General features: G+C 33.2%; 1 protein-coding gene and 1 long non-coding RNA gene across 3 annotated transcripts in view; both read right to left on the bottom strand.

The window, feature by feature from the left end:
* Positions 1–18986, bottom strand: part of LOC127698983 (alpha-soluble NSF attachment protein-like) — a 211242-nt gene that overhangs the window by 47066 nt on the left and 145190 nt on the right. The window lies entirely within an intron of this gene.
* LOC127699027 (uncharacterized) lies at positions 855–3564 on the bottom strand. Its single transcript, XR_007981018.1, has 2 exons — positions 2285–3564; positions 855–1094 (listed from the first exon to the last, which is right to left on the bottom strand). It is a non-coding gene; the product is annotated as an uncharacterized LOC127699027 (long non-coding RNA).

Raw genomic sequence — 18986 nt, 5'->3', positions numbered from 1 at the left:
TTTGTTAAAATCAAACTAAGTTTAATTTTGGACCCTTTGGACCTTAATGCAGACCAATTTGAAAACGGAACCAAAAATTAAGAATCTAAATACACGGTTAGATTCGGCATATCAAAGAACCCAAATAATTCAATTTTTGATGAAATCAAACAAAGTTGAATTTTGGACCCTATGGACCTCAATGTGGACCAATTTAAAAACGGGGCCCAAAATCCAAAAACTTAATACACAGTTAGATTCAGCATATTAAAGAACCCCAAGAATTCAAGAATAAAACCCCATTGAAATTGGTCAAGAAATAAGCAACTTATAGGAAGTATCTTCTTTTGCACAATACTGTGCAATTGAATATTTCTTGCTATTGCGCAATACTGTACAATTGACAATTTCTTGCTATTGCGCAATATTGTGCTATTGGATATTTCTTGCTATTGCACAATACTGTGCAATTGAAGATTTCTTGCTATTGCACAATACTGTGCAATTGAAGATTTCTTGCTATTGTGCAATACTGTGCAATTGAAAATTTCTTGCTATTGCACAATACTTATTATATAAAAACTTACACATCCTGTTTAGTGTGTATCTCCTACCATATCATTATTATTTGCTTTTAAATATAAATCAGAAATAACCAACTTAAAATGGAAAATTTTAAAAGAAAAAAAAAAGGAAAAAAAGAAAAAAAAGGAAAAAAAAAAATCCCCCCCCCATAAATATTTTGAACCCCCTTATGATTCATCACCCCCAAACTCAATCCCATCCTTCTCTTTGTGATATGGAACCTTGTAGTACAATTTCAGAAAGATCCATACACTTACACACAAGTTATTGTCCTGAAACTAGAAAAATGCTTGTTTTTTGCCCCTTTTTTCTAAAATTTTGAGGCAATTACCCCCAAAATCAATCCCAGCATTCCTTTTGTGATATTGAACCTTGTGGTACAATGTCAGAGAGATCCATACACTAACACACAAGTTATGTCTGGAAGTTACAAAAATGCTTATTTTTGGCCACTTTTGGCCCCTAATTCCTTTACTGTTGGTACCATAACCCCCAAAATCAATCCCAACCTTCCTTTTGTGGTATTGAACCTTGTGAAAAATTTCATAGAGATCCATTCACTTAAACTAAAGTTAGAGTGCGAAAACCAATGTGTCTTCGGACGACGCAGGATGACGCCAGACGACGACGACAACGACAACGACGACGCCAACGTTATACCAATATACGACCACAAAAATTTTTTTGCGGTCGTATAAAAACTTAATACACGGTTAGAATCAGCATATTAAAGAACCCCAAGAATTCAAGAATAAAACCCCATTGAAATTGGTCAAGAAATAAGCAATTTATACGAAGTATCTTCTTTAGCACAATACTGTGCAATTGAATATTTCTTGCTATTGCGCAATACTGTACAATTGACAATTTCTTGCTATTGCGCAATATTGTGCTATTGGATATTTCTTGCTATTGCACAATACTGTGCAATTGAAGATTTCTTGCTATTGCTCAATACTGTGCAATTGAAGATTTCTTGCTATTGTGCAATACTGTGCAATTGAAAATTTCTTGCTATTGCACAATACTTATAATATAATAATTTAAACATCCTGTTTGGTGTGTATCTCCTATCATATCATTATTATTTGCTATTAAATATAAAACAGAAATAACCAACTTAAAACGGAAAATTTTAAAAGAAAAAAAAAGGAAAAAAAAAAAAAATCCCCCCCCAAAATTTTTTGAACCCCCTTATGATTCATCACCCCCAAACTCAATCCCAGCCTTCCTTTTGTGGTATGGTACCTTCCAGTACAATTTCAGAGAGATCCATACACTTTAACACAAGTTATTGTCTGGAAACTAGAAAAATGCTTATTTTTGGCCCCTTATTCCTAAACGTTTTGGGCAATTACCCCCAAACTCAATTCCAGCTTTCCCTTTGTGATATGGAACCTTGTAGTACAATTTCAGAATGATCCATACACTTACACACAAGTTATTGTCATGAAACTAGAAAAATGCTTGTTTTTTGCCCCTTTTTTGGCCCCTAATTCCTAATATTTTTAGGCAATTACCCCCAAAATCAATCCCAACATTCCCTGTGTGATATGGAACCTTGTGGTACAATGTCAGAGAGATCCATACACTAACACACAAGTTATGTCTGGAAGTTACAAAAATGCTTATTTTTGGCCCCTTTTTGGCCCCTAATTCCTTAACTGTTGGTACCATAACCCCCAAAATCAATCCCAACCTTCCTTTTGTAGTATTGAACCTTATGGTAAAATTTCATAGAGATCCATTCACTTAAACTAAAGTTAGAGTGCGAAAACCAATGTGTTTTCGGACGACGACGACGCCAACGTCATACCAATATAAAAACAAGCATTCTGTGAGTATTGCATGGCAATTCATAGTCCCCTACCAGTTACAAATTCATTGAAATGGAACGAAATTCTAACTTGATCTATAACTTGTTATGGTGTAAACTACATAAAAATATCAAGTCAAAATCTTCAAGCATTACGAAAAAAACCATAACTCTGCACAAAATTATCCGACTGGAACAAAATTCCAACTTGATCTGTAACTTGTTATGATAAAACTATATACTAATTATCAAATCAATATCTTCAAGAATGACAAACAAACCTACTACTAAATTCTTCAAACAATTTACCAAAGAAAAGGATAAAGATCCAAAATGTCATTTTGTCTTCTGAAAGTCTTTTAAAAAATGAGTTATTTCCCTTTGAACAGAAATCTACAAATTAATAAGTATTTCATCAAAAATTTAATTCTAGGGAAAGGGCTTTAACTAAACAAAGAGAAAAGCTAAAATCGTGAAAATTGAACTTGACCTGTAACTTGTCATGATAAATCAATAAACCAAATATCAAATCAATATCTTCAAGCACAAAAAAAAAAGTCTGGAAAACTGATTTGCCGTACTGACAGACGGACAGACAGACAGACAGACGGACAGACTGACAGACAGACAGACGGACGGAGTGCAAACCTAAAGCCCCCTTCGACTTCGTTGGTAGGGGACTAAAAATAAAAGAACATATTCCAATGTCCCCCGCATTGCACATATTTTATCTATCCAAGTTACAAGGGCAATAACTAAAATAAATGGGGAATGTGTCCATGGGACACAGATGATGCCCCTGCTTGCATATCATATAAGGTTATAAAGGGACAAAACTGAAAACGGTAAAAATGACGCTACCCAAATTTGTACTAGATCTGAGTTTTGTGGTAATAAGTATTATGTATAAGTCTCATAACATTTGGTTGACGCTAACTTAAGTTAGAGAACAGAAACGAAAAATTCAGCAATTTTTCCATTTGTAAACAGGCACAACTCTAGAACGGTAAAAGTGATACCACCAAAATTCAAACTTGATCTGTATTTTGTGGTAATAAGCATTGTGTATAAGTTTCTTAACATTTGGTTGAGGCAAACTAAAGTAAGAGAACGGAAACGAAACATTCAGCAATTTTTATGTTTATAAAGGGGCATAACTAAAGAAAGGTAAAAGTGATGCCACCCAATTTCAAACTTTTGATTTGTATTATGTGGTAATAAGCATTGTGTATAAGTTTCATAACATTTGGTTGAGGCAAACTAAAGTTACAGAATGGAAACGATAAAAATTCAGCCATTTTTATGTTTATAATTGGGCATAACTCAAGAACTGTAAAAGTGACCCTACCTAATAACGAACTTGATCTGTATTATGTGGTAATAAGCATTGTGTATAAGTTTCATAACATTTGGTTGAGGCAAACTAAAGATGGAGAATGGAAACGAAAATTTCAGTAATTTTTCCATTTGTAAAGGGGCATAACTCTAGAACGGTTAAAGTGACGCTACAAAAATTCAAACTTGATCTGTGTTTTGTGGTAATAAGCATTGTGTATAAGTTTCATAACATTTGGTTGAGGCAAACTAAAGTTAGAGAACGGAAACGAAACATTCAGCAATTTTTATGTTTATAAAGGGGCATAACTAAAGAAAGGTAAAAGTGATGCCACCCAATTTCAAACTTTTGATCTGTATTATGTGGTAATAAGCATTGTGTATAAGTTTCATAACATTTGGTTGAGGCAAACTAAAGTTACAGAATGGAAACGATAAAAATTCAGCCATTTTTATGTTTATAATTGGGCATAACTCAAGAACTGTAAAAGTGACCCTACCTAATAACGAACTTGATCTGTATTATGTGGTAATAAGCATTGTGTATAAGTTTCATAACATTTGGTTGAGGCAAACTAAAGATGGAGAATGGAAACGAAAATTTCAGTAATTTTTCCATTTGTAAAGGGGCATAACTCTAGAACGGTTAAAGTGACGCTACAAAAATTCAAACTTGATCTGTGTTTTGTGGTAATAAGCATTGTGTATAAGTTTCATAACATTTGGTTGAGGCAAACTAAAGTTAGAGAACGGAAACCAACTTTGGGAAGTTCGTACATTTGTACGTACGGACAGACGGACAAGGGTAAAACTTAAGGCCCCCTCCACTACAGCGGGGGCATAAAAAAAAAGCAATTTATACAAAGTATTGGTTTTGGCCCCTTTTAACTAAACCAATAGGGTCATATCCCCTAAAATCAATCCCAAACTTTATTCTATGGTAAAACACCTTGTGTCACAATTAAATAGCAATAAATAGACTTAAATGGGAATTTAATGTATTAAATTGGAGTTTATACATTTTTGTTCATGTCCTCATCATCTTTTACCCTGTCCCATCATGTGTTTAATATTAGCAAGACCTTTGATAAGTTATTTTTGTCTACATAGATAAAATAAGGATTTGACCAATCACATTATAGATATTGAAGGGATAGGTGGTCATTTTATAAAGCTTGTAGCAGTTTCAGCAGCCATATTTTGTTTCTCTGAGATTTAATTTGAATATTCTATTCTATTTGCTATTTGGAGTTATATATATACAGTATTCATATGTTTATTTTAAACTGACATTCGTTCACTACCAAGTCAGGAATATGACAGTTGTTATCCATTCGTTTGATGTGTTTGAGCTTTTGATTTTGCCATTTGATTAGGGACTTTCCTTTTTGAATTTTCCTCGGAGTTCAGTATTTTTGTGATTTTACTTTTCACTAAGTATATGTGTTTCGTTTCCAGTAATTCGGATTTACGTTTTTAAACAATTCAGAATAAGCCACAAAGGTACTTTTTTTTTTTAGTTTGTGCTTCATACTCATGATAGTGCATCGTTTTCTCCAGAGTTAGTAACTTTCAATTTATCATCAAGACGATTCTAAATTGGATTATATTTGTATTCTGCTTTAATTTTAAACCTCTGTGATTCGTCATCATGGGACCAATTCGTAAATCAATATCTTCAAGAATGACAAACAAACCTACTACTAAATTCTTCAAACAATTTACCAAAGAAAAGGATAAAGATCCAAAATGTCATTTTGTCTTCTGAAAGTCTTTTAAAAAATGAGTTATTTCCCTTTGAACAGAAATCTACAAATTAATAAGTATTTCATCAAAAATTTAATTCTAGGGAAAGGGCTTTAACTAAACAAAGAGAAAAGCTAAAATCGTGAAAATTGAACTTGACCTGTAACTTGTCATGATAAATCAATAAACCAAATATCAAATCAATATCTTCAAGCACAAAAAAAAAAGTCTGGAAAACTGATTTGCTGTACTGACAGACGGACAGACAGACAGACAGACGGACAGACTGACAGACAGACAGACGGACAGACTGACAGACAGACAGACGGACGGAGTGCAAACCTAAAGCCCCCTTCGACTTCGTTGGTAGGGGACTAAAAATAAAAGAACATATTCCAATGTCCCCCGCATTGCACATATTTTATCTATCCAAGTTACAAGGGCAATAACTAAAATAAATGGGGAATGTGTCCATGGGACACAGATGATGCCCCTGCTTGCATATCATATAAGGTTATAAAGGGACAAAACTGAAAACGGTAAAAATGACGCTACCCAAATTTGTACTAGATCTGAGTTTTGTGGTAATAAGTATTATGTATAAGTCTCATAACATTTGGTTGACGCTAACTTAAGTTAGAGAACAGAAACGAAAAATTCAGCAATTTTTCCATTTGTAAACAGGCACAACTCTAGAACGGTAAAAGTGATACCACCAAAATTCAAACTTGATCCACAAATGAGGACATGAACAAAAATGTATAAACTCCAATTTAATACATTAAATTCCCATTTAAGTCTATTTATTGCTAGCCACAAAGGTACTTTTTTTTTTAGTTTGTGCTTCATACTCATGATAGTGCATCGTTTTCTCCAGAGTTAGTAACTTTCAATTTATCATCAAGACGATTCTAAATTGGATTATATTTGTATTCTGCTTTAATTTTAAACCTCTGTGATTCGTCATCATGGGACCAATTCGTAGATCGGGGACAAGGACACACATGCATTACGATCCGGAAATGCCTGAAAACTGGACTTTAATCAGATTAAGACACGAACTAAACGCAAGAGGGATTAGAATTCCTCAAAATTCGAGGAGGATGGCATTGGTCAGGCTTTTGCGAGTCTGGAGAAAATGTTAATTCTGATGCGGGGAGAAACGCAGAGGACCACGCTGACACCATATTAGGTAGAGCGCGATCCCAGAATTCCACTGCCACAGACACCACCATCAACGACCACGTGCACGACACCTTATTAGGAATTGCGGCATCCCAAGATGCATTTGTAGAGACAAACAATAGAACTTAAATAAACATTGTTTCAAGGCTGTCTACCAAATTTCGTACTTAACCTGTATTATGTAGTAATAAGCATTGTGTATAAGTTTCATAACATTTGGTTGAGGCAAACTAAAGTTAGAAAAACAAAATATTTGTACTTGATCTTAGTTTTGTTGAAATGAATATTGTGTATAGGTTTCATAATGTTTGGTTGGGGCAAACTTAAGTTACAGAATGGAAACAAAAAATTTTGCAAACTTTCGATTTATATAGGGGCATAACTCAATAATGGTTAAAGTGACACTACCCACATTCAACTTGATCTGTGTTTGATCAGTGGAAGTCAAAATTAAACATTACATTGTATAAAGCATTGATTGTAGTTGATTCAACTATAATCATGGACAAAGGAAGATAACTCCAATTTTAAAAATTACTTGATATTCAGAAGAAAATAAAAAAATTGCAATTTTTCCATTTATAAAGGGGCATAACTCTAGAACGGTTAAAGTGACGCCACTAAAATTCAAACTTGATCTGTTTTTTGTGGTAATAAGCATTGTGTATAAGTTTCATAACATTTGGTTGAGGCAAACTTAAGTTAGAGAACGGAAACTAAAAATTTTGCAATTTTTCCATTTATAAAGGGGTATAACTCTAGAACGGTTAAAGTGAAGCCACCAAAATTCAAACTTGATCTGTGTTTTGTGGTAATAAGCATTGTGTATAAGTTTCTTAACATTTGGTTGAGGCAAACTTAAGTAAGAGAACAGAAACAAAAAATTTTGCAATTTTTCCATTTATAAAGGGCATAACTCTAGAACGGTTAAAGTGACGCCACCAAAATTCAAACTTGATCTGTGTTTTGTGGTAATAAGCATTGTGTATAAGTTTCATAACATTTGGTTGAGGCAAACTCAAGTCAGGGAACGGAAACCAATTTTGGGACGTACGTACCGTACGTACGTGCAGACGGACAAGGGTAAAATTTAATGCCCCCACCGCTACCGCGGGGGCATAAAAAGCGCTTAATTATTGATCTTTCAGCACTACATGAGGATGAGGACAATCCAAGTCTAAATGAACTGATAGATAAGGAAGAATTTTCTTTGCAGTATGTTTCTATTGATTATGCTACTCATATTATTAAGCAGTTAGGTAGAAAAAGTTGGCTTCTAAAAACAGATATTTGCGATGTGTTCAAAATTATCCCACTTAAATCAGAATAATGGCCTTATCATGGTTTACAGTGGAACAAAAAGTTTTATTTTTTTTAAGAGATTAGTGTTTGGGTGTAGATCAAGTCCCAAATTTTTTTATACACTATCCAGGGCAGTTTGCTGGATAGCTAGAAATAACTATGGTATTGTAAATATTTTACATTTGTTAGATGATTTTTTAATTATTGTACCAAGAGCAGATAATGCTCATCTAACTAGGAGCAATGTGTTAAAAATGTTTTCATTTTTGGGTATTCCTTTGTCAACAAAGAAAACTGAAGGTCCTTGTGTCATTTTAGAATATTTGGGCATTTTTCTTGATACTATAAAGATGGAGGCACGTTTGCCTAAAGAGAAAATTGCAAGAATTCAAATAACTATTGAATCTTTTTCTAAACGCAATACATGTACTAAAAGGAAACTTTTAAGTCTGCTAGGCCACTTAAATTTTGCAAGTAGAGTTATTTTACCAGGCAGATCATTTGTGTCTCACTTGATTAAGCTTTCAACTACTGTTAAAAAATTGTCACACCATGTACATATTAAGAATTGCAGATCTGATTTGGCAATGTGGTCTCAATTTCTTAAAATGAAATATCATTTTTCATTAATGACAACATTATTAAAGCTGCAGACATTCAACTTTACACAGATGCTACACATAAATCGTTCGGGGGATTCTATCAGGGAAGTTGGTTTCAAGGCGAATTTACACCAGAACTTTAAAATGAACAAACGTCTATGGCTTTCTTTGAACTGTACCCTATAGTGATGGCCTGTGCTCTATGGGGTCACAACTGGAGTAGAAAATGTATATTATTTTACTATGACAATTTAAGTACCGTAGAGATTATCTCCAAAGGAAGATAAAAAGTCCAGAGTATAATGAAACTTATGAGGAAGCTAACTTATCTTTCTGCTCTATATAACTTTGTCATTCATGCACAACATATTGCTGGTGTCGAAAACCTTGTAGCAGACTCTATTTCTCGTTATCAGATGAGGAAGTTTCGCTTACTACAACCACTGGCAGATCGAGAACCAACACCTTGCCTGAAGACATCCCAGTTAATGATGAGTTGATTTAACAAGTTGAGGAATTATGGGAAGCCTGCCTTTGTCAGAGTACAAAGCAGGCATATTTGACTGGTGTTAAATGTTTTCAAAACTTTATGGTTATGAATGGAAAAGACTGTTTTTTAAATGCATTGCCATATATAGATGAAAATTGTTTGATTTTTTTTTTTGCCTTTTGTAAAAATTCGTTAAAACTAGCACATTCAACTGTTAATTGTATTTAGCAGGTATAAGACACTATATTTTAAAACAGGGTCATTCAGACCCGCTTGCAAATACTGTTTGTTTGCAGTGCATTCTTAGAGTCTCAGTGTAATATACGTCCTAAACGAATGCCTATTACTTCTTCGATTTTAAAAGAACTATGTAATTTGTTAATATCTGGGGTATTTTCTCCATTGGTTGATTTAATGCTACAAAGCGCATTTAATTTAGCTTTTTTGGATTCCTCCGATGTGGAGAATTTACTTGTCTTAGTAAAGACTTTTCTAAGGATACCATTGTTTCAATTCAAGATATTTCTTTAGATGTGTCACTAAAAAATTTAGTTTTCCATTTACATTCTTCTAAGTGTGATCCATTCAGGCAAGGTGTAAATATTACTATCTTTGAAAACAATGTTTTTCACCCTGTAGCTACTTTGAGAAAATATATCAAATTCAGAACTGATTTAGGAGCTAAGCCTCAGTCGCCTTTGTTTGTTAACGATGACTATTACCATACTCCCTTATCAAGGGATCGCTTTATTTCTTTGCTGCAAGATTTACTTTTTAGACTTGGGTATAAATATGATAAATTTTGTGGGCATTCATTTAGAATAGGAGTAGCTACATCTGCAGCTGCTGCAGGAATTGAAGACCACATTATTCAAACTTTAGGTAGATGGTCATCTGATTGTTACATGCGTTATATTAGAACCAACCCTAAAACTATACATGCAGCTCAAGATAAAATGTGTTTTTAAGTGAACATTTCTCTTAGTAGATTTTATACATCATTTCATATTGTTTGTACATACATGTGAGGTTAAATATATGTATATGTACATATATATATAATTTGTATTTTTTTTTGTACTGAGCTGGTTTGTTGGTTTGGTTTTTTTTTACTTGTTTTATCTTATAAGATATATACAAGGATTTTTTTTATTTTTTTTTTTCAGTTACTATTATTCATAGTTTTTTTTTATCATATCTGATGTATCTTTTCTTGGGGACATTCACTCATTAATTTCGTTCATTTTGGCCAACATAATTTCAGGGAAATTATTTCCCCCAATTCATTTATACATATTTAAAACTATTAAGTACATTTGTACACCTGCTGGCATCTACCGCAGGATCTATTTTTATTCGCATTAGGTAACCTGCTGGCATCTACCGCAGGATCTATTTTTATTCACATTAACCTGCTCGGATCTACCACTTGTTCTCGAAATTAGTTTTGTCTGCTCGGATCTACCACAGGCATAAGTAATATATATTTTTTGTATGTTTTGTCTGCTCGGATCTACCACAGGCATTAGTAATATATATTTTGTGTATGTTTTGTCTGCTCGGATCTACTACAGGCATAAGTAATATATATTTTGTGTATGTTATTCGTCAGAAACTGTAATGAGTAGCCCCCTAGAAAGCCAAATGTTACATCAAGGTATTAATATGTAAATGTTTTACTATTTACTATGTTTTTTATATTATATGAAAATGTTTTAGTCCTAAGGGAGTTTTAGTTTTTTGTTTTAATAAATAGTTTACTTTTACATCTTATCTTTGTTATATACAGTTAGTAATTGTAGTTTTGGTATATGTTGGTTTGCCAAGATTATTCAGAACCACAAGCGACAGTACACACACTCTCATACATACTGGTGCCCTTAGTCGTAGGCGGAATTAATCTTATTGATGATATATTTTGGTTGTTTTTTATTCAATGATTAAGCTAATAGATATAAGAAGATTTGGTATGAGTGCCAATGAGACAAATCTTCATACAAGACTAAGTCCATCATAGTACCAAACATACAAACTCTAACAGAGTTCTGTTTAAGTGGGGTATTTTCTAATCTGGAAAATTATGTATAAACTCAAGTTATTGTCCAGAAATCAGAAAATCCTAGTTTTTTTTGGCCCCTTTTCATCCCCTTATTATTAAACAGTTTGGACCATGACCCCTAAAATCAATCCCAACTTTCATTTTGAAGTATGGAACCTTGTAGTAAAATTTCATAGAAATCCATACTCTGATACACAAATTAGTGTCTTGAAACATGAAAAATGCTTGTTTTTGACCCCTTTTTGGTCCTTAATAACGAAACAGCTACAACAATAACCCCCAAAATAAATCCCAACCTTCCTATTGTAGAATAGAAGCTTGTGCTTAAATTCAATACAGATCTTTACAGTTATACTCAAGTTATTGTCTGTGAACCAGATAAATAATCGTTTTTGTTAGGCCCTTTTTGGCCCCTAATTCCTTAACAGCTACTATAATAACCCCCAACCTTCCTTATTTTTGTGGTATGGAACATTGTGCTAAAATTGAATAGAAATCCATACACTTATACTCAAGTTATTGCCTGCAAACCAGAAAAATAGTTGTTTTCGGCCCCTTTCAACCCCTTATTATTAAACAGTATGGGCCATGACCCTCCAAAAGTCATTTTAAACTTTCCTTTTTGAAGTATGGAACCTTGTGGTAAAATTTCATAAAAATCTATACTCTTATACACCAATAATTGTCCTGAAACATGAAAAATGCTTGTTTTTGGCCCCTTTTTGACCCCTAATTCCTAATCAGCTATGACAATAACCCCCAAAATAAATCCAAACCTTCCTATTGTGGTATGGAACCTTGTGCTAAAATTTAATAGAGATCCATACACTTATTGTCTTTGAACCTGACAAAATATTGTTTTTGTTAGACCCTTTTTGGCCCCTAATTCCTAAACAGCTATGACAATAACCCCCAAAATTAATCCCAACCTTCCTATTGTGGTGTGGAACCTTGTGTTAAAATTTTGACCAAAGAAATATCTCTTATACTCAAGTTATTGTGCTTTGTGGTAATTGGCATTATGTATAAGTTTCATAACATTTGGTTGTGGGAAACTAAAGTTAGAGAACGGAAACCAATTTTGGGACGTATATACGGACGGATGGACGTACAGAACGACAAGGGTAAAACTTAATGCCCCCTTCGCTATGGCGGAGGCATAAATAATCCAAAATGTCATTTATCATTAATACAATGTCTTTTAAAAATCTATAAAACTTATCTGTAAGTGTAATCAAACTTTAAATATATAATTAACCATTTCTGTTCAAAGGGAAATAACTAAATCACATAATAAGTACCACTTTTGACTATTGGAAAGGAATATAACTTAACAACGAGAAAAGCTAAAATCCTGAAAATTGATCTTGACCTTTATTTAGTCACAGGAAACACCATATCTAAATTTGAAAAAATTTAGCAAAGCATTTTCATGTTAATGAACGGACACTGTTTGGCAGCCGCCCGCCCGCCGTACATCCCCAAATCAATAACCGATTTTTCCTTCGAAAATCCGGTTAAAAACTATTGCAGAAGTCAATATAGCAAGTTTTAAGTTCTGTTATAGGTGTACCAACACTAATTCGGGCCCTGTCAGTAAGAACATACCAGAAAATAGTACATTCAAAATAAAATAGTTTCTACCCATGGGTTGAACTTTCAAAATATGTAAAATATTTTGGTAATTTTGGTATCAAATGAAAGCTGAATTACTGGTGATCATTGTAGAACACTTTTTGACTTAAAACTTTGAATAATAAAAAAATTGTATGAAATTTAATAAGGAGGGTACATTTTGCTTGTTTTTCAGATCTGAAGTACCTGTTTTGATACTTCCAAAGTTCTCCCTGGGAACCAGTACTCACTTATATGCAATTAAAGGTATGTTGATTTTTTCAGTTCAAGACGCCATATGGTGTTGATTTGACATGCAATGTCAATCACTTTATTTGAACTTTTAAGACAAAAGAGCTTTGACTGCTTGAAATTGGGGAATTTAACGTAGAAAGCAATGGGGCGATAAATTTGTGGTGAATCTGATGAGGTCAAACATTGTAGGTGTATTGAGTGGTCTACCTTGTTATGTATCAACTCAACAGTTATGTAAATTAATCAATTATGATTGGTATCAAGAAGATGGGTCTATAAACAATTCCAATTATTGCCCCATCCATTGTGTTTAATTGTTCCTTGATCATGATAGTTGTCAATCATACTGACTATTATTCATGAAAAATGCTTGTACCTGTCCTAAGTCAGGAATCTGATGTTCAGTAGTTGTCGTTTGTTGATGTGGTTCATAAGTGTTTCTCGTTTTTTATATAGATTAGACCGTTGGTTTTCCCGTTTGAATGGTTTTACACTAGTAATTTTTTGGGGCCCTTTATAGCTTACTGTTCGGTGTGAGCCAAGGCTCCGTGTTGAAGACCGTACTGTGACCTATAATGGTTTACTTTTATAAATTTTGACTTGGACGGAGAATTGTCTCATTGGCACTCATACCACATCTTCTTATATCTATTGTAATCAAGATGTAACCAAATTTTTCACAGTTCATTTGTGCATATGTACACAGATATGAGAAAAATTGGGAACTATATGTTAGTCTGTATAGATTTTGTTACTGATTCGTTTGATGTGCTTGAGCTTTTGATTTTGCCATTTGATTAAGGGACTTTCCGATTTTAATTTTCCTTGGAGTTCGGTTTTTTTGTCATTTTACTTTTTTTATTAGCTAATCTGTCTACTTTCTGTTTGGGAGGCTGGTGCCTTAGGAAAGAATTTGGAACAATAGTTCCAATCTTTCCAAAAACCTGGTTACAAACCTAACTTTGACAAACGAACCCTGAAAATTAGTTCAAAGTCAGATAAACCCTGTATCATTTTATATTCAAAAATACTTCTCGGTCTTTCAAGAAAACCTATCAATTTGGCTCTCTATCCTAGAGGTAGTAAGAAAACTATAGTTTGTTATCCTCCCTAGTAACTATTCATTTATGGTTAGTTATGGAATAATTAGGGAAATAACACGTTTCCCTGATGTCATTTCTGTCATTATAAATATTGGTTTCAGAGATTATGTCCGGTACTTCAGCTTTCATTCTCTCCCTTTGCCCAGTCACATTTTGACTGGTCAGAGAGATATTGATCAATTTGCCAAAAAAATAATAAATAATTCTTTTTGTCAAACAAGGGCTCTCTTCCAGCCAGTGAAAGTTACCATTAACTACAAGGCTGTTTTAGTTTTGTAGACTTCAGTTGCTCAATGCATTACAAATAAAACAAAACATTATGATATAATATGATCCTTGTTTTTTGCCCCTTCTTGGCCCCTAATTCCTAAACAGTTTGGGTGATAAGCCAAAATCAAACCCCAACCTTTCTTTAGAGGTATGGAACCTTGTGGTAGATCCATACACTTATACACAAGTTATTGTCCTGAAACAAGCTTGTTTCTGCCCCCTAATTCCTAAAAAGTGAGGACAATAACCCCCAAAATCAATCCCAACCTGCCTTTTGAGGTATGGAACCTTGTAGTATAATTTCATAGAGATCAATACACTAATACTCAAGTTATTGCCCTGAAACAAGAAAAATGTTTTTGGCTTCTAATTCCTAAACAGTTAGTACAATAACCACCAAAATCAATCCCAACCTCCCTTTTGTGGTATAGAACTTGTACTACTTTCATAAACGGACAGACAGACGGACAGACACCGGACATTTGTATGCCATAATAAGTCCCGTCAAAATTTTGATGGGCGTATAAAAATCTCAAAAAAATCTGTTGTGTTTGTGAATTCTTAAAATAGGCAATCGAACAGATCTGGAAATGTTGTTTCCTCAAATAATTTTCTGAACAAAATCTTATGTTAATAGCCCTTTACACAAAGTTTGTTTCCTTTATTGTCATTATTCTACAAATTTTTTTCTGTCATCTAGATTTCAAAAGCTGGGTTAAGGCCTCAGACCATATTTATTTTTACCATTGGTTAAAATGCATTTCTTTGTAAAAGTCAAATTGAATTAAAAAAAATTGCATTGGTTCAAACATGAAATACATTTTACTGCTTATAGACCATTATCATTCTAATAAAATATGCTTGTCCCAGGATAATCCATTGCTGCTTTCTCTTTTGAGAGCCCTGAAAACATGCCAATGATAGTTTAATCTTGAATAAATGCCGCAGGCTAATTTCTACCCTACTTTCACTTGCAACAATAAATTTTTTCCACATGTAAAAATACTTATTTTGATATATATGCAACTTACAGGACCACTTAAATAGTAAACTTTTCATAGAAAACAGTAGCTTGAAAACTCTTGAAGAAATACCCCATATAATACTTGGGAACTATATTCCTAGACCAAGAAAAAAGGGAATTAATTGTGGTCTGAAGCCTTAAATGGCAAAAAGGACGAAACCAATATCCCCATCTGTCACATTGGACGGGTCTACTTCCTGAGTGGTTAACTACTTTATTTGAGTTTGGAATTCTATTTCACATGCTTCCAAGCACGAAGCTCATTATTCACTGTCTTTCGTGAAAATTGATAGAAAGCAACATATAGCTATTTTTCTTTCACCATGAAAGGACCATTTATCTCCCGTTTGTACATGCCCATAACTCCCCTTTTTACGAACTTTTCTGACTATGACAAACATTTTAAACAGTAGCGAAAAAATGTTTGGCACTAAAATAACACAAATATTGTTATAAAGCTGAAGTACAAAGTAATTATATACATAGTTGTGTGTAAAATATTTAATTTTTTCCCCCTGACCGACCTGAATCTTTTACATAAAAACTTGTAAACAAACAATTACAAAACACTGGACTTACTATCATTCCATACATAGTTGACATACTATTTACATAACTTTAACCTTGATCACTGATCCATGAAATGAGGTTGAAGTCATGTGAACCCTATCTTACAGACATGCAGACCCTGCAAGGATCCAACTTATTAAATATTAATTTCTATTACTCATAATAAGTGAAAAATTCACATTACAAAAAAATTGTACAGTATATATATAATTATTTAAAGCGTCTCTGAACCATGAAAATGAGATCAAGGACAATGGACATATGACAGATGGAAAAATTGTAACAGAAGGCATCTATATACTAGGTATGACGCATCCAGGTCTTCTACCTTCTGAATATAAAGCTTTATACATGTAGTTTATGCAGCCGCAACTGATGCTACCGCTGCCAGATTAGCATACCTGTGTCTCTCATTCTGCGATTTTTGTTGCAGGTGAGACAAAAATGCTGACAAGGTTTTGTTCAGTCAAATTTTCAATATTAAATGAACATAATTTGATATTATGTTGAACAAGAGGCTGTCAGAGTGACAGCAAACCGGATTTTCCTGCAGAGGTCGAACCCTGAACAGTTGAGCAAGTATGGACACTTCATTTAAGCTTAAAACAGCTCTGAAGTTGGATTGTGATTGAATATTTGACACAGCATAGGTTTGTGACACAAAATAAATGTGGTCAAAGAACTGAAATATTTGAAATTGGACATTCAAATGCCTATTATGGTCCAATATCCAAAATCTAAGTACATATTAGATTCAGCATTTCAAAGAACGCCATAAATCCAATTTTTGTTGAATCAAACAAAGTTTGATTTTGGACCCTGATTTGGACCAACTTGAAAACTGGGCCAAAAATCAGAAATCTAAATATATGTTTTTTAATAGACAATATAAACTTAGTTTTTAAAGGAGTTCACTTCATAAAAAATAAAATGCTTCGCTGGGCGCAGCTTGATACGACCGCAGAGGTCGAACCCTGAACAGTTGGGGCAAGTATGGACACAACATTCAAGCTTGATACAGCTCTTAATTTGGATTGTGATTAAATATTTGACACAGCTTAGGTTTCTGACACAGAAAGAATGTGGTCTAAGAACTTGATTTTTTTCAATTTACCTATTACGGTCCAATGTCCAAAATCAAAATACATGGTTAGATTCAGCATATCAAAGAACACCATATATTCAATTTTTGTTGAAATCAAACAAAATTTAATTTTGGACCCCAACTTGGACAAACTTGAAAACTTGGTCCATAATCAAAAATCTAAACACATGTTTAGATTCAGCATATCAAAGAACCCCAAGAATTCAATTTTTGTTAAAATCAAACTAAGTTTAATTTTGGACCCTTTGGACCTTAATGTAGACCAATTTAAAAAACGGGACCCAAAATTAAAAATCTTAATACACGGTTAGATTTGGAATATCAAAGAACCCCAATAATTCAATTTTTGATGAAATCAAACAAAGTTTAATTTTGGACCCTTTTGGCCTCAATATGAACCAATTTGATAGCGGGGCCGACAAATAAAAAATCTAAATACATGGCTAGATTCAGCATATCAAAGAACCCCATATATTCAATTTTAGTTGAAATCAAAAAAAGTTTAATTTTGGACCCCAACTTGGACCAACTTGAAAACTGGGCCCATAATCAAAAATCAAAACACATGTTAAGATTCAGCATATCAAAGAACCCCAAGAATTCAATTTTTGTTAAAAATCAAACTAAGTTTAATTTTGGACCTTAATGTAGACCAATTTAAAAAACAGGACCCAAAATTAAAAATCTAAATACACGGTTAGATTTGGAATATCAAAGAACCCCAATAATTCAATTTTTGATGAAATCAAACAAAGTTTAATTTTGGAACCTTTTGGCCTCAATATGAACAAATTTGATAGCGGGGTCCACAAATAAAAAATCTAAATACATGGTTAGATTCAGCATATCAAAGAACCCCATATATTCAATTTTTGTTGAAATCAAAAAAAAGTTTAATTTTAGACCCCAACTTGGACCAACTTGAAAACTGGGCCCATAATCAAAAATTTAAACACATGTTTAGATTCAGCATATCAAAGAACCCCAAGAATTCAATTTTTGTTAAAATCAAAAAAAGTTTAATTTTGGACCCCAACTTGGACCAACTTGAAAACTGGGCCCATAATCAAAAATCTAAACACATGTTTAGATTTAGCATATCAAAGAACCCCAAGAATTCAATTTTTGTTTAAATCAAACTAAGTTTAATTTTGGACCCTTTGGACCTTAATGTAGACCAATTTAAAAAACGGGACCCAAAATTAAAAATCTAAATACACGGTTAGATTTGGAATATGAAAGAACCCCAATAATTCAATTTTTGATGAAATCAAACAAAGTTTAATTTTGGACCCTTTTGGCCTCAATATGAACCAATTTGATAAGCGGGGCCCACAAATAAAAAATCTAAATACATGGTTAGATTCAGCATATCAAAGAACCCCATATATTCATTTTTTGTTGAAATCAAAAAAAGTTTAATTTTGGACCCCAACTTGGACCAACTTGAAAACTGGGCCCATAATCAAAAATCTAAACACATGTTTAGATTCAGCAAATCAAAGAACCCCAAGAATTCAATTTTTGTTAAAATCAAAAAAAGTTTAATTTTGGACCCCAACTTGAAAACTGGGTCCAAAATCAAAAATCTAAACACATGTTTAGATTCAGCATATCAAAGAACCCCAAGAATTCAATTTTTGTTAAAATCAAACTAAGTTTAATTTTGGACCATTTGGACCTTAATGTAGACCAATTTAAAAACAGGACCAAAAATTAAAAATCTGAATACACGGTTAGATTTGGCATATCAAAGAACCCCAATAATTCAATTTTTAATGAAATCAAACGAGGTTTAATTTTGGACCCTTTTGACCTCAATATGAACCAATTTGATAGCGGGGTCAACAAATAAAAAATCTAAATACATGGTTAGAATCAGCATATCAAAGAACCCCCTATATTCAATTTTTGTTGAAATCAAACAAAGTTTTATTTTGGACCCC

This window comes from Mytilus californianus, unplaced genomic scaffold (genome assembly GCF_021869535.1).
Source record: "Mytilus californianus isolate M0D057914Y unplaced genomic scaffold, xbMytCali1.0.p SCAF_4, whole genome shotgun sequence".
Taxonomy (NCBI): Eukaryota; Metazoa; Mollusca; class Bivalvia; order Mytilida; family Mytilidae; genus Mytilus; species Mytilus californianus.
The sequence above is the reverse complement of the archived record's forward strand: the minus strand, read 5'-3'. Positions and strand labels throughout refer to the sequence as shown.